This window comes from Adiantum capillus-veneris, chromosome 27 (assembly GCF_014529385.1).
Source record: "Adiantum capillus-veneris isolate H3 chromosome 27, ASM1452938v2, whole genome shotgun sequence".
NCBI classification, from domain to species: Eukaryota; Viridiplantae; Streptophyta; class Polypodiopsida; order Polypodiales; family Pteridaceae; genus Adiantum; species Adiantum capillus-veneris.
Window position 1 is genome coordinate 2,038,235 of NC_140957.1, and position 5,093 is coordinate 2,043,327.

The 5,093-nt window shown below is 43.8% G+C and overlaps 1 pseudogene; it reads left to right on the forward strand.

Moving 5' to 3' along the window:
• The first annotated feature begins 3,924 nt into the window (after positions 1-3,924).
• Positions 3,925-4,539, forward strand: LOC147421405 (small ribosomal subunit protein uS11y-like; annotated as a pseudogene).
• Positions 4,540-5,093: the final 554 nt, after the last annotated feature.

The following is a 5,093-nucleotide window of genomic DNA, read 5'->3' on the forward strand; positions in this document are numbered from 1 at the left end:
TTCCTCTAAGAATTCAACCTTGCTAATTGCTTGCATAAATATTTTTCAGCATTCTTTTATGGATGCTTTCTCACGATGGAGCTTCTCTTGCACTAGGGAGTGCTCTAGTTTTAAATTGTTGTTAAGTACCGTACACATCCAAATGGGGATTTTATTCATTTGTCGTAGCCCCTTTATTCATCACCTTCCTACACCCCTTTGATTTTTCTATCATAGTGGCAACCAAACATTTACGCAACCATTCTTTCTTGTAGAATATCATTCCTCTATTAGAAAGGCACAATGAAAGTCCTCCATGGGCATATAAGCAACATCTCTATAAGAATAATTCTTGAGCTTGATTCTAGCAATGACTATTTCATTTTCTTTTATAGCAAAACTCACAATTGTGAGTGAATTATGTTGATCAACCCAAAAAATTACAAGGTCTTGTCATGCTTGTGTTGAGCCAAACGTCATCTAGGGACCATAATTACATCAGCTACTAGGGCAACCACCCCTACCAACCCGCCCCCTTATCCTTGATACACAAGGTCCATTATCATGTTCTTTTGAGATCTTTTAATTATCGATGGCCAAGATTTTTCCAAATCCTAGGCATGCCATCTGTTGACAACAAGGCACAAGTAGTCCTAGACCAATCCTTCGAGTGTTGCTTGCGCCCGAGTGTCCATATTAGCACTCTACTTTCTTGTATAATTTTTGCGAAGCTTGCCACCTCAAAACCTCCTTCAAACACACGGTGGTTCCTTGTCTGCCATACATTATGCAAGAAGAAGTACCTGACGATTTGAGTGCTGATTAGGAGGGCAGGACTACCTGCATTCTTCCCTCCAAGGAAAAGATCAATCTTGAAAAAACCAATTTTTCATGTTCTTTGGACCCGCGAGGCCTTTGATAGTTGGGCAATCCATGAATAGGTGGGCCTGATCTTCACTAGCCAACCTGCACCCCAAGCATCGATCCGACCCAATCCCTCTCTCCTGAATCTTCACCCCCGTTGGAAGAGCACCCCAAGTTACCTTCCATAGAAATACCTTCATGCGTTGTGGAGCCTTTGGCTTCCAGATGTTCTCCATTACTTGCTCCCACCTTTCCTCCGGCCATTGTTTTTTCCATATCTTGTTTAAGGGGACTAGACCAATTCGTCTTATGCATCAATGTATAATAAATGTCTTTAGGATGGGTTTTCCATAAGAGACTGCTTCCAGGCCATTTCCAGGCATTCCAGTCAAACTCCGAATCACAAATTGGCATCACTATATTGTCAAGCTCTTTCATCACTTTGTGGACAAGCAAGATCTCCAAGCTATTAAGTTGGTACTGGGTAACCAGAAGGTCAATGGTTTTCCAACTCTTGTTGTCATTGTCCCATAGGTGCCCAAGTCGATTCAGACCCTTATTATTCAGCTTCCTGGCTGTCTGTATCCAATAGGGAATTTGAGGCGTATCTACAACTTTGGAAAGCCAGGGAAACCAATGCAAAATGAAGTTCTTGAAGTATCTGTTTTCTAACCCCCATTTTAAGACTCTTGCTGCTCTATTGTATTTTCTTACTAACTCTCCTGAGTTGCCCCCTAGTCTTAGGGTAGACCACGTAGGGGCTAATAGTTTGTCATGAAACTCCACTCCTCTCCACTTTCCACCTTTCGAGCCAAGTTTAGCTGCTTCTATCATAAGTTTGATCATTACAGCCCAAACTTGATCCTCTTTAGCCAAGGAAACAACAAATTTAGTGTAACAAGTTTCTGCATGGGCCAGAGGGTCGAGAATTTTGAGACCTCCTTGATTTACCGGCCAAGCAACTGATTCCCATCGGGCCCATTGCCATGGCCTAGAGGATTTCGTGTTGTTTTTCCACAAAAACCTTTTTACTTGTTTTAAGAACTCTTTCCAATGATGTAATGTGGCTAAGACAATTTTAAAGTTTTTAAGTTTAGATAACGAAAATGAGTATAAACTTTTTTATTAAAAAAAATTATTTTAGCAAAACTCACAATTGTGAGTGAATTATATTGATCAACCCAAAAAATTACAAGGTTTTACTGAGGATTTATTGGGTAGGGTCGTTAGTGAACTAGTTTAGCAATGCTAATCATGGGAATTGCATGTTGTACCACTAAAGGTGGAACACCCTTCATGTCATGATATGTCCAAGCAAAAATATCCTTGGATTCTTTGAGAAGATCCTTAAGTACAGCCTCTTCGGTTTCACTAAGGTCTTGAGCAATAAAAACTGGTTTAAACTCCTCACCTGGTTCTGCTTATTCCATCTCCTTAACTATTGCTAGACCATCATAGATTCCACTACTTCCATCGATAGGCATTCGTTGGTCTTTGGTGTGCACAACCTTCCGCTCTCCTGTAGTGTAAGATTTAAAATGTTTAGGCGCAGAATGTAAGTCAACAGGATCTTGTTCTAACAAGGTCTTTTCCTTTATGTTTTGTTGTTGTGCTAACTCTCGGTTTTGTCTTCTTTAAGCAGCACTTGTTCCTATGACATTAAAATCTGTCCTCTTCTTATTTCTCTCTCTCTCTCTCTCTCTCTCTCTCTCTCTCTCTCTCTCTGGAGAGAGAGACAAAGAGAGAGAGAGAGAGAGAGAGAGAGAGAGAGAGAGGGAGTGCCCCTAACTCTCTGTTTCTATCTCCAGTTCACATTCATCTCACGCAAGAGGCACACTGATCAACCGAGCAACCGAGCAACCGAGCTGGAGAGATCCAGACGCCCACAACTGCGGTGGACTACACAGCATCAATGAAGGCTGCATTAGCGGATTCAGGTCACTTTGGCCCGACATGCACAACACTCAATCAGACTACTAACCATGGAAGAGATTGATGAGATTCGCTAGAGACCGATGCTGGGATGTCCTATGATTTAGCTATCCCAGTCAGTTGCTTAGCTCACATAAGTATTTTTATTTTGTTATTATTATGTTACTCTCACTTTGTATAAGATCCACCACGTTGGAAAGGGGGAACACACCCATCACACTCCAAGCTTGCCTCTCTATAGCCCAGGGATTAACCCGCACCCCTAATCATATACACACGCACACTATCTGCCAATATCCAATGCACCAACTCGCCTTTAAGCACCACCAGCCACACGCAATCACTTATCGATAGACCACCATCATACATTGTAAACACACCCAAATCGGGAGGCTACACGTGCTCCGAAATTGGCACACACAATCTCCCTCGTTCTCTCCCTTTGCACACCCACAACCTATCCAGAGCCACAGCTACCATGGATTCTGCGCATGAGACAAGACGAACAGACGAAACATTGGTGGCAAATCCAACACAAAAAAATAACCCAACCAGACCATAAATATGCTTATGCAAAGCAAAAAAAATTCGGGTACAATGATGGTTAATGTTGACTACGTGCTTTGATGGAATCCTTGGTGGCCCTTGGCTCTCGCTATCCAGCTACTTCTCCAACTGTCACCCCTTGACAGCAACAAACTCCATATTCCCTGCATAGAGCACTCTCTTTGCAATCAGTGCTCCTCTGTGTGCATGCCAAGCCTAGCTTTGAGAGCCCCCTCTCTACCTGCTCATGCTATGGCGGCTCCTCTCTTCAAGCTTCAGCAGCGCACATATTTTCACTTGCCCTCCTTTCTTGCTTTTGTTCAGGCTCGCCCCCCCTTCACCTGCGTGTTCTGGCGGCTCCGGGCCTCTTCTCTACCTGATCCCTGCACCCCACTAAGGCGCACCTCTTCTTCACACCATGGTGACTCCCGATCTTGCTTGAGCATGAATCACCTGCAGCTTTTGGTTGCCGCCCTTCGGATTCCCGCACCTAGGACGTCTAATTCGAGGTGGTCAACGGCCGGCTGATGATTTCATCAGTCAGAGAGAGAGAGAGAGAGAGAGAGGGAGGATGCTGCTGTTTACGAGCTCCTTCACGTAACCATGTCTGGAAAGAGGAAGACCAATTAGGTGAAGAAAGAGAATGTTACTCTCAGTGGACCTGGTGCTTGTGACGGCGAGACGTCTTTGAAGTAGCACATATTTTTGCCTCATTGAATGACACCTTCGTGCATGTTACAGATCTGTCTGGCAAGGAGACGCTTGCTTGAGTTACTGGTGGCATGAAGGTGAAAACTGACAGAGACGAGTGTTCTTTGTACGCAGCCATGCTTGCTGCTCAGGATGTGGTGCAGAAGTGCAAGGAGCTAGGGATCACCGCTCTGCACATCAAGATGCAAGCAACAAGACGAAGACACATGGTCCTGGCACACACTCTGAAGTGATACACTTGCTCGTTCTGGCATGCGGATTGGACGAATTGAGGATGTCACACCTATCCCAAGAAGGAAAGGTGGTAGAAGAGATCGCCGGCTGTAATGGCAGTTGTAGACGCCTTTGGATTTTCTTCTAACTATCTTTAATAAAGGATGATTGTTTTTGTCCACCAAGTGAGCCTGAGGTAGAGGTCCTAGATTCAATGGAACTTGCTATGGTTGGATTATTGCAATAGGCAAGTTTGGAAATTTTTGTTGAGGAGTTATGTTGGTTTTGGTTACATTGATTATCATGGTCCCAATTTTGTATAGGCTTCGTGGAGTGTCTTTCCTCTGCTATGTTCTAGCCTCTATGATTGTGAGGAATCTAAATTAGAACTATAGTGCTTCGTTAGTTGCATTCGTAGTGAATTGAGATCGAACAAAATATTGGAAACCGAGAGAGAGAGAGAGAGAGAGAGAGAGAGAGAGAGAGAGAGAGAGATTTTTCATAAAAGCGTGTTAGATTTTTTCTACCTGAGAGTGTTTGGAATACCGATCGTCATGGTTCACAGGTGTACCTCCGCATAAATTGGATACCGATCGTAGTGCTTCAGAGGGGTACCTCGCCACAGTTGCAAGTTTAGCAGAGGCAGTTATGCGATGCGATTTTCTTGCGATTAAAAAAGCTTATCACATAGATGATTTCATCTGGAGGGAGGCCGACGCTTCCCATCTGTTGGAAATAGCCTAAAGCTTTCTGGATCTGCTCTCATTGCGCACATCCCGCAATCAGTGCATTCCTTGGTAGAGGTGACATTCCGAACAAGAAACTCCTCGAGCACTTTTTGTTCTTTC